The following is a 15468-nucleotide window of genomic DNA, read 5'->3' as shown; positions in this document are numbered from 1 at the left end:
GCTCTGCTCTTGATTCTAGCCTCCTGCTAATGTGCACCCTGGGAGGCAGCAGATTATGACTCCAGGAGTTGAGGCCCTTCGACCCACTCGAGAGATCTGGACTGAGTTCCTAGCTCCCAGTCCAGATTGCTGGCATTTAGGGAGTGAACCAGCAGTTGGAGGCTCTCGTTTTCTCTCTATGTCTGTCTCTCTGCCTCTCTATTAAAAAAAAAAGTAAGATTACCTACCTCAAGAAGAATCATGTTAACTAATAGAAAGCACATAAAACTGGCCTATAGTGAGCATTTATGACGATTTTGGAACACAACCGCACATTCTTGACATACTAGGTAATGCAGATGCAACTAATAGAATGCAGCAGAAGAGATACTGCTTAATACCCAAGACTACATAAGAGACCATGCAGCTTCCACCTGTTCTCTTGGGATTCCTGCACTGAGAGAAACGAAGTAAGATGGTTGACTCCATCAGACTACCATGCTGAAGATGCCCCACGTGGGCATGCTGGTGAGAAGTCCACCTGAGCTCCCACCAGGCCACTAACATCAACCGCCACATTTGAGTGAGGCTTCTTGGACACCCAGCCCAATGCAACCTCTAGATGCCTGCAGCCCCTACTGGCATCTGACTGCAACTGCATGAGAGACCCCAAGCAAGAACTGCCTAGCCCCAGCCCTTGCTGAATTCCTGACCCACAAAACTATAAATGGGGGCTGGCTCTGTGGTGTAGTTAGTGGGCTAAACCTCCACCTGCAGCATCCCATATGCTGCTCCTCTTCCGATCCAGCTCCCTGCTTGTGGCCTGGGAAAGCAGCGGCAAATGGCCCAAGTGCCTGGTCCCCAGCACCCACACAGGAGAAACCCAGAGGAAGCTCCTGGCTCCAGGCTTCAGGTTATCCCAGCTCAGCTCCGGCCATTGCAGTCATTTGGGGATGGAAAACCTCTCTCTCCCTTTTCTCCCTCTCTGTAACTCTGCCTCTCAAATAAATAAATAAAATCTTTAAAAGAAAAACTAAATGGATTGTGCTTTTAAAAACTTATTTGGGAGCAATTTCAATGAATAAAGTATAAAAGCACCCATATACTATTTATTCAAATTCACCTATTGTGAACAGACTTTTTAGATTGATTCATTTATTTGAAAGGCAGAGCTACAGAGAGAGAGGCAGAGATAGAGAGAGGTATCTTCTGTCTGCTGGTTCACTCCTCAGATGACCACAACAGCCAAACTAAAGCCAGGAGCTTATAACTCCATCTATGTGTCCTATGTGGGTGGCAGGGTTGCAAGCACTTGGACCATCTTCTGCTGCCTTCCTGTTGAATCCAAACCAGAACAACCAGAATTCAAACTGGCACTCTGATATGGGATGCCAGCATTACAAGCAGAAGAATAACCCACTTCACCACAATGATGGCCTTTATGTCCATGCTTTATGTCAGGACAACAATGACCTTCTCATCTGGACTGCTGGGTACTGATCATCATTAAAAGCCACTACTGACCAAATAGCATCCCTGATCCAGATCCACCCTAGAGAAGGGGTCAGAGGATGGAGTGAATAGGGAGTTTCTGAAATCAAGATTCCCCTGACCTCATCTCTGGCTAAGTCAGAAAGAGCCATGGCTTGATGACCAAAGAGGGCCAAGTCCCCAATCAGAGAGCCTGCAATCCTTATCTTGGTTCACAGGGCAGCAGCATCCACTTATTTCCTTAATGGGCCATTGCTTTTAATGTGAATGAATGGCTGGTAGAGAATGAAACAGCCCAGCAGGAGCTGCATGCATATGAGATGAGACAGAAGCACAAATCTATTCCTTGTTTAAAGATCATGCTGCTAAGAATAGAAACTGAAAGGCATGCTCAAGCGTGTGCACAGGCAGCCCTGAGGAAGGCCACAATGGAGCTGAAGGAATCCACAGCTTAGCAGAGGATGATCTGAGAATCTCAGGTCCAGGAGGTCATTCCCTCTAAAGTTCTCCTATTTCAGACGCAGAGCAAAGGTACAAAGATAAAAGGGTAGTCCCCCAAAATCACCTAGGGACAAAGCAGAAGCACGACTGGAACTCAGATCTCTATCTCCCAGGTTAATGTCCCTCCCAGGGTAGCACAGTACTTTGGGAATCCAACAGCCAAGAAGGCTGAACAAGACCAAAGTCAGATCCCTCAGGCATGGCTGCCAGGAGAGTCCAGCAGACATCATAGCATTTTTCAAATATTGAAAACTATCTAAATGTCTATAAACAGAGTCTTGGTTAAATAAGTGATGCTACAGCCATAGTATAGAACACTATGTGGTCATAAACAATTTTTATTTTTGTAGGAAAATGAGATAGGTAGGTGCTATGGTCTGACTGTTTGGATCCTCCCAAAACTAGTATGTTGCAACCTAATCTCCAGTGTGATTAAGCATTGAAAGGTAGGGGCCTGGGGCGGGCGTTATGGCACAGCAGATTAAGCCACCGCTTGGGCTGCCCACATCCCATATCAGAGTGCCAGTTTGAATCTCAGCTCCTCTGCTTCCAATCCAGCTTCCTTCCAACTCATCCTTTGAGGCAGCTCCCTCATGGAAGACCCAGATGGAGTACCTGTCACCTGACTTTGGCTTCACCCAGCCCCAGCTGTTGTAGACATTTGGGGAGTGAACCAGTGGATGTCTCTCTCTCTCTCTCTCTCTCTCTCTCTCTCTCTCTCTTAAGTGAATGAAAATAAATTAACCTTTTTTTAAAGGAAATGGTACCAGGGCCAGTACTGTGGCATAGCAGGTAAAGCTGCCACCTATGGCACCAGCTTCCTACATGGACTTCAGTTCAGGTTTTGACTGTTCCACTTCTGATCCAGCTTCCTGCTAATGCGTTTGGGAAAGCAGCTGAAGATGGCCCAAGTTTTAGGGCCCTGAACCACAGGGGAGACCTGGAAGAAGCTCCTGGCTTTGGCCTGGCCCGGTTCCAGCCACTGCGGCCATTTGGGGAGTAAACCAGCAGGTAGAAGATCTCTCTCTCTCTCTCTCTCTCTCTCTCTCTTTCTCTCTCTCTAACTCTGTCTTTCATAAATAAATAAATCTTTAAAAAAGAAAAAAAAGGTAATACCTTTTTTAGGTTATGAGGACTCTGCTGTCATGCATGAGATGTAGGAGAAGCTTTTATTAGATGGGCTTAATAAATAAAGAAGTTTTGTTTTTGTTTTTGTTTTTTAATAAAGCCTCACTCCACCGTGGGAGGACACACAGAAGGTATTGTATATGAAGAAGAGCGCCCTCACCAGATACTGATCTGCCAGCACTTTGATCTTGGACTTCCCAGCCTCCAGAACTGTGAGAAATAAATTTCTGCAGTTTAGCAAGTACTCAGCCTAAGGGACTTTGTACAGCAATGTGAACTGACAAATACAGGAGAATACAGAACAGTATGCATCGTGTATACAGTACAGCTATAAAGATAGATAGAGATGTATCCATAGAATCAGGTATGCCACCACTGATCAAACACTCACTGTGGGCCTAGCACTGTGCTAATGGCTTAAAACATTATCCAGTGTAATCCATTAACCAACCACCCCAAGTAGATTATGTTATTTGTGTTTTCCAAAAAGCTGTGGTAAGAGATATTGCACAGCTGGTAAATGGTATAGTGCATATTTGAATCCAGGAGGTCTGAGCTCCAGAGCTCTTGTACTTAAAATAGATTATTAAAACATTGACAACAGGGCCAGCGCCATGGCTCAATTGGCTAATCCTCCGCCTGTGGCGCCAGCATAGGGCACTGGGTTCTAGTCCTGGTTGCTCCTCTTCCAGTCCAGCTCTCTACTGTGGCCCAGGAGGGCAGTGGAGGATGGCCCAAGTGCTTGGGCCTCTGCACCCACATGGGAGACCAGGAGGAAGCACCTGGCTTCTGGCTTTGGATCAGCACAGAGCCGGCCATAGCGGCCATTTGGGGGGTGCTCTCTGTCTCTCTCTCTCTCACTGTATATAACTCTACCTGTCAAATAAAAAAAATTGACAGGACACTCAGCTATCCCAGATAGATCACAAGTGAGTGTTTTTTTTTTTTAATTAATTTATTTGAGAAATACACATGCAGAGAAGGACAGACAGGAAGAGAGAATTCCTATCCACTGGTTTACTCCCCACAACCAGCATTGAGCCAGGAAGAAGCTGGGAAATGGGAATTCAATCCAGGTCTCTCTTGTGAGTAACAGGAACCCAATTACTTGAACCATCTCTGCCGGAATCTGGATCCAGAGCCTAGAATTGAACCCAAGCACTCTAATGTGGGACATGGGTGTCTTAACCAGTATCTTAACCATTAGGCTAAATGCCCACCCCAATGTACCTGTTCTTAATTTTAATAAAGTCCAATCTTTTTAATGAAAAAAATAGAAAATTATGTTCATGAACACTTTTAAAAGATTTAGGCAAAACAGGAACCAAAACTGTATATATATAATCTATGTAAAACAAGTGGTAGTTATGGGGTCAGTGCTGTGGCATAGTATGTAAAGGCAATGCCTGTAGCACCAGCATCCCACAAGGGCACCAGTTTGAGTCCCAGCTATGCCCCTTCCAATCCAGCTCCCTGCTAACGCACCTAGTAAAGCTGCAGCAGATGACCCCAGTGCTTGGGCCTCTGCACCCAGGTGGGAGGCCAGGAAAAATCTCCTAGCTCCTGGCTTTGGATCAGTCCAGTCCAGCTGTTGCAACCATTTGGGGAGAGAACCAGCATATGGAAGATATCTCTCTCTCTCTTTTTCTAACTGTGCCTTTCAAATAAATAAGTCTTCAAGAAAAAATAATTATTTTTAAATAAATAAATAAGTGGTAATTAGATAATCTGGAAGAGGGGGTGAACTATTCCAGGAAGACCAAGAATGAGGGTTATTTATAGAAAATATTCTTCTGATCCTCACCACTGACAGCTGCTTTGTCTCTTTCTTCCCTGTAGTAGCTGCCTGAAGAGAGATGTGTCTACCCTTCTAGGGCACTGAACCCCAAATTTGAGTTCCCTTTCGCTCCAGGGCCTGGTTTTTAGAACCTCAAACGGGTCTTTTTCTCATCCATACCCCTTACCCTGAATGACTGGTGCTATTTGAAAAATCTGTGGCAAACACAGGAAAGCCCAAAAAAAAAAAGCAGAAGGGAGAAGAGAGATGCCCTTTCTTTCAAACGACGGACAGAGGCATCTCTGGGCCCAGCAGCACACAACGTCAAGGGCAGCCACACAGATTTAGGCTAGACAGCCAACAGAACCTGATAATCAGGGCAGGTAGACAGCTCCTAGGAAGCTTTTTAAAATGCAGTGTTTTCTAGGCCTGGTTCAGGCCTCACAGAACCACACTGCTTCAGGAGAGAACTGAAAGGAAATGCTTCAAGATTGCAATCTCCCCTCCCTTGCCCCATGGGGCGAGGGAGACTGTTGTTTGCCACAGGTGCAACACCAATGGTCTGATGAGAACAAACAAGGTTTTCTTCCCCGGTGCACTCAGCCACCCAGGAGAGAGAAGGTGACACCTGGCCTCCTAGGATGTGCCCGGGGCTCAGGACACACCGCTCCGAAATATGATGGAGGGGATGGAAGCACCGCCAACAAGGTGTCTGTCTGTCTTTGCCACATTTTAAGCCAGTTTTTCTGAGAAACAGGAGTAGTTCTGCAAACCTGTCCTTTTGTAAAAGAAATTCACATCCATAAAGCAAATCTACGTTGATAGAGTCTCGGTGTTATGAAGAGAGCTGTTCTCACCAATCTACTTTTATTACCTGAGAGATTGTATTTGCATAATAAGACATTTAATCAACATATTTTTGAAGGTTTATTATTTTTTTCCCAAAGAAACTGTCTATTTAATGAATACAAATTTCATAAGTCCAACTTTAGGAATATGGTGATTCTTCCCATCATACCTGCCCTCCCTCCCCCACTCCCAAGCCACCTCCTCCTCCCTCTCCCATTCCCAGTCCCATTCTCCATTAAGAAAAACAAAAACAAAAACTGTTACTCGACAGTCAAGACAAGGGCTGTTCAAGTCATTGCTTCTCAAAGTGTCAATTTCACTTCTACAGATTTCCTTTTAGGTGCTCTGTTAGTTATCATGGATCATGGAGAAGATATGGTATTTGTCCCTTGAAGGTTTATTTATGTATTTGAAAGGGTTTACAGAGAAGGAGAGACAGAGAGAGAGAGAGAGAGAGAGAGAGAGAGAGAGAGAGAGAAATATCTTCCATCTGCTGCTTCACTTCTTCCCAAATAGCTGCAACAGCCAGAGCTGGGTCAGGCCCAAGCCAGGAGTTTTGTCGGGTTCTCCCATGTGACTGTCAGGGCCCCCAGCACTTGGGTCATCCTCTGCTGCTTTCCCAGGAACATTAGCAGGGACCTGGATTGGAAGTGGAACAGCAAAACTCAAGCAGGATCTCATACGGGAGGCTGGTGTTGCAGGCCGCAGCTTAACCCACTGCACCACAACACCAGCCCCATATTATCACATTTTTCTCCCATAGCCTGGGTAGATACCTAACACACTCAGAAGCCCCAAGTCCACAATCCTCTGTGTAGCTCAGGATGCCATATAAGCTTCAATCATCTAACCCTTCTTCAAGGCTCGTATTTTGTGGGACTGTCACACTGGATATAATGTCATATGATGTCTCCCTGTTTATCTGTTTTATGCCAACAATTTGTAGCTCAGCCCAAGAATCTGGGAATGTGGAGGGAAGCCATTGTCCCCTCCCCTACAAATCGTGGAAGGCAAAGGGGCCTGAGCCAGCTACTCCACTCCTCTTTTGTTAGCCAGTGTTGGGGCACTCACTAAATAACACCTCTCTTCTCTGCCAAGTCTGACCCGATTGAGAAAACGAACACAGAATGATGGCTTTATTCCTGGTAAGAGCTAGATTGGAGGACATGTTTTACGTGTGAGGCCAAAAGAGTTTGCTTGCACTGCTCCCAGAATAAATTTACTAGTTAGCTACAGACGGGATGGAAAAACTGCAGCCTCATCACATGGGAATATGCCTTTGGTAAAACTGTGACACCTAGGGAAACGGAGCAGCTGTCCCTTTACCCAGGCTGGCTCCCAGAGACAAGGGAAGAGAGGAGACAAACAGCATGCCCAGGCCAAACTCACTAATCAGGTAATTCAGACCTTCTTCGTGGGGAAGAGTGAATGAGAGACCAGGAGTCCTATTCTAGTTGTCCATTAGTGGGCACGGAATCACCTGGGGCTATTACCACACAGAATGGGGAGCCTGATGAACTGTTATTTGTTTGTTTTTTGTTTTTTTTTGTTTGTTTGTTTTTTGTTTGTTTGTTTGTTTGTTTTTACAGGCAGAGTGGACAGTGAGAGAGAGACAGAGAGAAAGGTCTTCCTTTTGCCGTTGGTTCACCCTCCAATGGCCGCCGCGGCCGGTGCACTGAGGCTGGCGCACCGCGCTGATCCGATGGCAGGAGCCAGGTACTTCTCCTAGTCTCCCATGGGGTGCAGGGCCCAAGCACTTGGGCCATCCTCCACTGCACTCCCTGGCCACAGCAGAGAGCTGGCCTGGAAGAGGGGCAACCGGGACAGAATCCGGTGCCCCAATCAGGACTAGAACCCGGTGTGCCGGTGCCGCAAGGCGGAGGATTAGCCTAGTGAGCCACGGCGCCGGCAAACTGTGTTCTTTAGTAAGTTCCCTGGGGGCGCTGCTTGAGTTACCACACTTTGAGAACCACTGTTCAAAGGGGATCTCTCCACTTGGAAACATAAGGAAGAATAAATGTTCCCCTTGACAGCCAGGACTTGGTTGCCAAGTTAGTGTTTGGCCCAGCAGTTAAGAAGCTAGTTAAGATGCCCATGTCCCATATCAGAGCACCTGGGTATAATTCTCTGCTCTGGCTCCCAGTTACAGGTTCTCATCAACGCAGCTCCTGAAAAGCAGCAGGTGATAGATCAAGTAGTTGAGTCTCTGCATTGAAGACCTCAACTGAGTTCCCAGCTCCTGGCCTCCCCCATGCCCAGCCCCAACTACTGCAGGCAGTTAGGGGAATGAACCAACAGAAGGTGAGGTCTCTCTCTCTTTTTTTTAAAGATTTACTTATTTTATTTGAAAGAAAGTTACAGAGAGTCAGAGAGAGAGAGAGAAACTTCCATCTGCTGATTCACGCCCCAAATGGCCGCAACGGCCAAAGCTATGCGGATCCAAAGCCAGGAGCTTCTTCCCAGTCTCCCACGCAGGTGCAGGGGCCCAAGGACTTGGGCATCCTCTATTGCTTTCCCAGGCCATAGCAGAGAGCTGGATTGAAAATGGAGCAGCCAGGACTTGAACTAGAGCCCGTATGGGATGCCAGGACTGCAGGAGGCAGCTCTATCCGCTACACCACAGCACCCCCCCCCATCTATCTCTCCAGTATATTTTATTGTACTTATTTTTTTAAAGATTTATTTACTTATTTGAAAGGTAGAGTTACAGAGAGGCAGAGGCAGAGACAGAAAGAGAGAGGTCGGCTGGTGTCGCGGCTCACTAGGCTAATCCTCCACCTGCCATGCCGGCACACTGGGTTCTAGTCCCGGTTGGGGCGCCGGATTCTGTCCCAGTTGCTCCTCTTCCAGTCCAGCTCTCTGCTGTGGCCCAGCAAGGCAGTGGAGGATGGCCCAAGTGCTTGGGCCCTGCACCCGCATGGGAGACCAGGAGAAGCACATGGCTCCTGGCTTCGGATCAGCACGATGCGCCGGCCGCAGCGGCCATTGTGGGGTGAACCAACAGAAAAGGAAGACCTTTCTCTCTGTCTCTCTCTCTCTCACTGTCCACTCTGCCTGTCCAAAAAAAAAAAAAAAAAAAAAAAAACATAGAGGTCTTCCATGCACTAATTCACATCCCCAATGGCTACAACAACCAGTATTGCGCCAATCCAAAGCCAGGAGCTTCTTCCAGGTCTCCCACATGGGTGCAGGGGCCCAAGGACTAGGGCTATCTTCTACTGCTTTCCCAGGCCATAGTAGAGAGTTGGATCAGAAGTGGAGCAGCCAGGACTCAAACCAGCGTGCATGTGGGATGCCAGCACTGCTATGCCACAGCACCGGCCCTTCCAATATATTTTAAAAAGACAGAAAGTGGTGAACACACTTAAGGGTGGTAAAAGCATTTGTGGAAAGGAGAGTAGCAGGGAAAAATGCAGAACTGGAGTCATGTGTACTGCCCCTTGGCCAAGAGAGGCCATTTCAATCCATTACGCAGACCAATCCGTTGATGCTGATGTGACCATGATGGGTTCTGGTCCTGGAGGATATGTCACTGCCATGAAAGCTGCCAAGTTAGGCTTTAAGACAGTCTGAACTGAGAAAAATGAAACATTCAGAGGGACATGCTTGACTGTGGAATGTATTCCTTCTAAAGCTTTATCGAATAACTCATTATTACCATATGACCCATGGAAAAGATTTTCCATCTAGGAGAATCAAAATGTCCTAAGTTCACCTGAATTTAGAGAAGATGATGGAGCTTGAGCACTGCAGCTCAAGCTTTAACAGGTGGAGTTGTTCAGTTACTCAGAGTAAGTTTGTTCCTGTCAATGGATGTGGTAAGATTACTGGCAAACATCAGATCACTGCCACAGAAGCTGATGGCAGCATGCAAGTCATCGGCACAAAGAGCATTCTTGTGGCTACAGGATCAGAAGTTTCCTCCTTTTCCTGGAAGTATAACTGATGAAGACAGACTAGTGTCATCTACAGGTGCTTGATCTTAAAAAAAAAAAAAAGTTCCAAAAAAGATGGTTGTTTTTGGTGCAGGATTAATAGGGGTAAAATTGAGTTCAGTGTGGCATAGACATGGGGCAGACATGATAGCAGTTCAATTTTTGAGTCATGCAGGCGGAGTTGGAATTGGAGATAACTAAAAAACGTTTATGCATCCTTCAAAGACAAGGACTTAAATTTAAATGGAATACAACAGTTACTGGTGCTACCAAGAAAACAGATGGAAAAATTGATGTTTCAGGACCAGCACTGTGGTGCAGCAAGTTAAAGCCCTGGCCCACGGTACCAGCATCTTATATGGGCGCCAGTTTGAGTCCCAGCTGCTCTACTTCAAATCCAGCTCCCTGCTGATGCACCTGGGAAAGCAATGGAGGATCGCTCAAGTCCTCCGGCCCCTTTACCCACATGGGAGACCCGGAAGAGACTCCTGGCTCCTGGCTTTGATTTGGCTCAGCTCCAGCCGTTGCAGCCATTTGGGGAGTGAACCATCAGATGGAAGACCTCTCTGTCTGTGTCCCTACCTCTCTCTGTAACTCTGTCTTTAAAATGAATAATATAAATAATATAAATATAAATATAAATAATATAAATCTTTTAAAAATTTATGTTTCTGGCTGGCGCCTTGGCTCACTAGGCTAATCCTCCACCTTGCGGCACCGGCACACCGGGTTCTAGTCCCGGTCGGGGCACCGGATTCTGTCCCGGTTGCCCCTCTTCCAGGCCAGCTCTCTGCTGTGGCCAGGGAGTGCAGTGGAGGATGGCCCAAGTGCTTGGGCCCTGCACCCGGGAGACCAGGATAAGTACCTGGCTCCTGCCATCGGATCAGCACGGTGCGCTGGCCGCAGCGCACCAGCCGCGGCGGCCATTGGAGGGTGAACCAATGGCAAAGGAAGACCTTTCTCTCTGTCTCTCTCTCTCTCACTGTCCACTCTGCCTGTCAAAAAAATTTAAAAAATATTGATGTTTCTGTTGAAGCTGCTTCTAGTGATAAAGCTGAAGTTATCACTTGGTTGGTAACCTTTTACTCAGAATTTGGGACCAGAAGAACTGGGGATTGAACTACATCCAGAGGTAGAATCCCAGAAGTAGAATACTAGATTCCAAACTAAAATGCCAAATATCTGTGCATTTGGTGATGTGATTGCTGGCCTGGCAATGGCTCACAGAGTAGAGGACGAGGGCATTATCTGTGTCAAGGATTAGCTGGTGGCACTGTGCACACTGATTACAATTGCACACCATGTGTAATTTACACACAACCTGCGGTTGCTTGGGTTGGAAAATCAGAAGAGCAGTTGAAGGAAGAGGGTATTGAGTACAAAGTTGATAAGTTCCCATTTGATGCTAACAGCAGAGCTACAACGAATGCAGACACAGATGGCATGGTGAAGATTCTTGGGCAGAAGCCGACGAAGTACCAGGAGCACGTATTCTAGGACCAGGAGCTGGAGAATGGTAATTGAAGCTGCTCTCACTTTGGAGTACGGGGCATCCGTGAAGATATAGCTAGAGTCTGCCATGCACGTCCGACCTTTTCAGAAGCTTTTAGAGAAGCAAACCTGGCTGCATCATTGGCAAATCAATCAACTTTTAACTTAGAAGATCAGATTTTCTTTCAGAAATTCCTTGGGAGCTTTTGTAGAGGTCTGTCGCTCCCCCTCTTCGTGGAGGAACGACACAGGACCCTGCGCTGTTCTTTCGTCTGCTCGGCCCTCCCCGGGTTTGCTGCTGGTTCTTCCCGGGTTGGCTACTATCCCTTCCACCTCCGTGGAAGGGCAGTTCCCCCTGGCCACATTCCCCACTTCCGCAGGGGAGTGGCACACCGCCGGCCGGCTTTCTCGGGGGCTGCACGGGTTCCCTTAGATGTTCCCCATAGATGTTCCTGGTGCATGCCGTCTCTCTCCTCCTTTATAGCCCTCCTCCGCCAATCCTAACTCGGCTGCCCACACGCCGAGTACGCTGCTCTCCTCCAATCAATAGCAAGTCCTACAGTTTATTAGTTGAACTGGAGGCAGCTGTGCGGAAGCTGTTTACTTCTCTCCCAGCGCCATATTGTGGGAGAGCAGATGCATAGAATAAGTCTTAATTCCAGTAACTCAGTCTAGTCCGGTTGCTCCCCACAGATCCCCCTTTCTTTTTATTTTTTGGCGTTGATACGCGCCTGTCTTCGGTGTCCCGCGGCACACACTCTGCTCTACTTGCTAGAGTTGCCACAGGCTCTTACAAGTCCTATCAATCAGGCAAACCGAATCCGGGTCCTCTCTTCGCCATGTTGTGAGGAGGTTTTTAGGCGCTGATGCGTGCCTGTGTTCGGTGCCCTGCAGCGCATGCTCTGGTCGAGCCTGCAGGGGCTTACAAGCCCTATCAGGCAAACCGAATCCAAGCCTTCTCATTGCCTTTTTGTGGGGAGGCCTTACTGATGTTAATTCGTGCCTGTCTTCGGTGACCTGCGGCGCATAAGCTGCTAGCCGCCGCAGGTGCTCATCGTGCTCATCGCCTCACTTAATCAGGCAGACCGAATCCAAGCTCTCACATTGCAGTGTTGTAGGGAGGCCTTTCTATTTCTCTATTTCTCTATCTCTGGGCATTCCTATTTCTCCCATTTTACTTCTATCTTCCAGCATTCCTATTTCTCTCACTTTGCTTCTAAACTTCTATTTCTCTTATCCCTGCAGCTTCCCGGCGCCTCGCCCTGCCGGCAGCTCCGCCCCGAGGCTGCTTCTCGGCGCCTCGCCGGCTCTGAGCCGCTTCAGCCCGCGCCTCTCTCATCTGCGCGGCTTCCCGGCTTTGCGCGGCTTGGCTTCGCGCGCTCCGCGGTCTCCACGCCCTTCGCGTCTGCACCACGGCCTCCCGCCAGCCCCGTTCCCTATCTATTCACGCCCCGTGCTCTCTCTGCACGTGGCGGCTTCCGCGAGTAACACAGCGTAGCTTACGTGTCCGCCACTAGCATTCAATCTAAGTTCCCCGGGCTAGCCTGGCGAATTCAACCCAGCTTACGTCTCCGCCCCACGATCTGGCTTCCCGTCCTTTGCTCCCCGGGCTAATCAGACGGATCCCAATCTGGCTTACGTTTCAGCTTCTGGTTTCAATTTCTCGCCCCCTATTCCCGGGCTAACTTGAGAATCCCAAAGTGGCTTTCGTTTCAGCCTCGGCCTGCCCCCCCGCGGCTTCAATTTCCCTAACACTTTTCTCTACCCGGTATGTTTCCCTAAGTTTTCTTCCAACAATATTCCTCCCTCATTTCTCCTGGCCTCTCCCCACAGTCCGCATCCGAGTCTGTTTGTTCTAGCTTTCACTTTCGCTTTCAACCTTAGAGATTTCTCCCAGCTTCCCCCGTAGTCCGTATCCGAATCTATGCCTAGGCTTTCAATAGCTTCTTCCGGCACCTTTTTCGTCCGGCTTTTCCCTAGGCTGTTTGCTAGTCTCTCTCTCCAGTAATTTCCCAGTTCTTCCCGTTTCTTCCCTCCTAAGTTTCCTATCCGTCCTAAGTTTCCTATCCGAGTCACGGCACCATTATGTCGCTCCCCCTCTTCGTGGAGGAACGACACTAAACCCTGCCTAGGCTTCATATCCGAGTCACGGCACCATTATGTCGCTCCCCCTCTTCGTGGAGGAACGACACAGGACCCTGCGCTGTTCTTTCGTCTGCTCGGCCCTCCCCGGGTTTGCTGCTGGTTCTTCCCGGGTTGGCTACTATCCCTTCCACCTCCGTGGAAGGGCAGTTCCCCCTGGCCGCATTCCCCACTTCCGCAGGGGAGTGGCACACCGCCGGCCGGCTCTCTTCGGGGGCTGCACAGGTGTTCCTTCAGCTAGATGTTCCCCTTAGATGTTCCTGGTGCATGCCGTCTCTCTCCTCCTTTATAGTCCTCCTCCGCCAATCCTAACTCGGCTGCCCACACGCCGAGTACGCTGCTCTCCTCCAATCAATAGCAAGTCCTACAGTTTATTAGTTGAACTGGAGGCAGCTGTGCGGAAGCTGTTTACTTCTCTCCCAGCGCCATATTGTGGGAGAGCAGATGCATAGAATAAGTCTTAATCCCAGTAACTCAGTCTAGTCCGGTTGCTCCCCACAGAGGTCACAATATACTCCCTGCTCAAACAGTATCTAGGCTGAGGTATGAGACTTCTGGAAAGTATTCAGTAGGTTTGGACAGAATGAAATAATCTATCCATATTTTAAATAAACTTAATATTTTGTTTCAGTGCATTAATATGTAGGACAAAAGGTTACTTATAGTAGGAGCACCCAGAAAATTTCTATCAACTTATATTTATATGATGTTGATGAAGGGTTCAGCTGCACTGAACTTGTGTTAAATAGGTTTTCTCTCTGAGACAGTGAAGTTGGATTTACTTTTACACGGCTGGAGCCGTGAACAGTTGTGTTGAAGCAACGTGATCAAGTTATTTTAAATTTGGTTTTCATGTTGGAAACAGGCTAGTCATCAGAATAAGACTTAAATACGTATAAACTAAAACAATGTAAATAAAAAGTGGCTGTCTCTCACTTGTCTTACTCAACGATTCAATTGTTGTAGTTTAAAGGTAGAGTTTGTAAGGTTCCATTGAGGACTACAAGTCTGAAGGTTATTCAGTTACACAAATAAGAGAGTCTATTGGTAAAGTCAACAACAGGAGTCACTGTGCACTTACTCCTCATGTAGGATCTCTGTCCTTAATGTGCTGTGTATTGAGATTTAATGCTATAACGAGTACTCAAACAATATATTTCACTTTGTGTTTTTATGGGGGTGCAAACTGTTGAAATCTTTACCTAATGTATACTAAACTGATCCTCTGTAAAAAAAAAAAAAAAAAAAAAAAGAAATTGTCAACTCCCAACTTGACTCTCACTGGGATTAAACATGACAATAGGTCTGATCTGATTTCATCATCATTTAAAAAAAATCATCTATTATTTTTCACTTTTTGTTTTTGTCTGAGCAAACTGTTGAAATCCTTACTTAATGTATACTAAGCTGATCTTCTGTATATTAAGATAATCGAAAATGAATCTTGATGTGAATGGAAGGGGAGAGGGAGTGGGAAAGGGGAGGGTAGTGGGTGGGAGGGACGGTATGTGGGGGAAGCCATTGTAATCCATAAATCGTACTTTGGAAATTTATATTCATTAAATAAAAGTTAAAAAAAAATAAAAAATAAGAGAGTCTATTTACAAAACGCATATGAAATGGAGACTTAAATGTGTTACAGTGGGGAATGAAGGTAACTAAATAAATGTCTTAAATATTCAAATAAATAAATAAAAATAAAAAGAGAGCACGAGAGTGACTGAATGATGCAGTGGTCAATGTCAGTTCCAGCATGACCAGGCTCAGAGCCCCCAGTGCTAGCATCAGGCATCTTCCCCTCCCGGATCTCTCAGCCCTGTGGGTTCTGTACGGCTATAGTCATCTTTGATGGGGTTCTCCCTGGCTTGCCCACGTGGCTCCGCCTACAGTCTTTCCCTGAAACCAGTGTTTCTCCAACTTCGGAATGAATCAGGATCACCTGGAGGGCCTGTTAGACACAAATTGCTGGGCCCCACCCCAGCATGTCTGACTCACTAATGCACTCCCAGTTAGTGTTCTGTGGTCACAGTTGGAGAGCCGCTGCCCTGGACAGTTTCTGCAGCAAAGGAAGGGGCTCTGTGCCAGTTGTCCCCTCTCATACCATTCAAAAGCAACAGACAAGTAAACAAAAGCAAGACCTGGAACTGAGTCTCACCTGGACTGACCAGAGTTGGA

At 47.3% G+C, this 15468-nt stretch overlaps 1 long non-coding RNA gene and 1 pseudogene across 1 annotated transcript; both read left to right on the top strand.

Annotated features, from left to right (window-relative positions):
• The first annotated feature begins 508 nt into the window (after positions 1–508).
• Positions 509–3340, top strand: LOC127492350 (uncharacterized). The gene is made up of 2 exons (XR_011388333.1): positions 509–2982; positions 3200–3340. It is a non-coding gene; the product is annotated as an uncharacterized lncRNA (long non-coding RNA).
• A 5657-nt stretch (positions 3341–8997) lies between these two features.
• On the top strand, positions 8998–14015 carry LOC100356427 (dihydrolipoyl dehydrogenase, mitochondrial-like; annotated as a pseudogene).
• The last annotated feature ends 1453 nt before the right edge of the window (positions 14016–15468 follow it).

Source organism: Oryctolagus cuniculus, chromosome 1 (genome assembly GCF_964237555.1).
Source record: "Oryctolagus cuniculus chromosome 1, mOryCun1.1, whole genome shotgun sequence".
NCBI classification, from domain to species: domain Eukaryota; kingdom Metazoa; phylum Chordata; class Mammalia; order Lagomorpha; family Leporidae; genus Oryctolagus; species Oryctolagus cuniculus.
The sequence above is the reverse complement of the archived record's forward strand: the minus strand, read 5'-3'. Positions and strand labels throughout refer to the sequence as shown.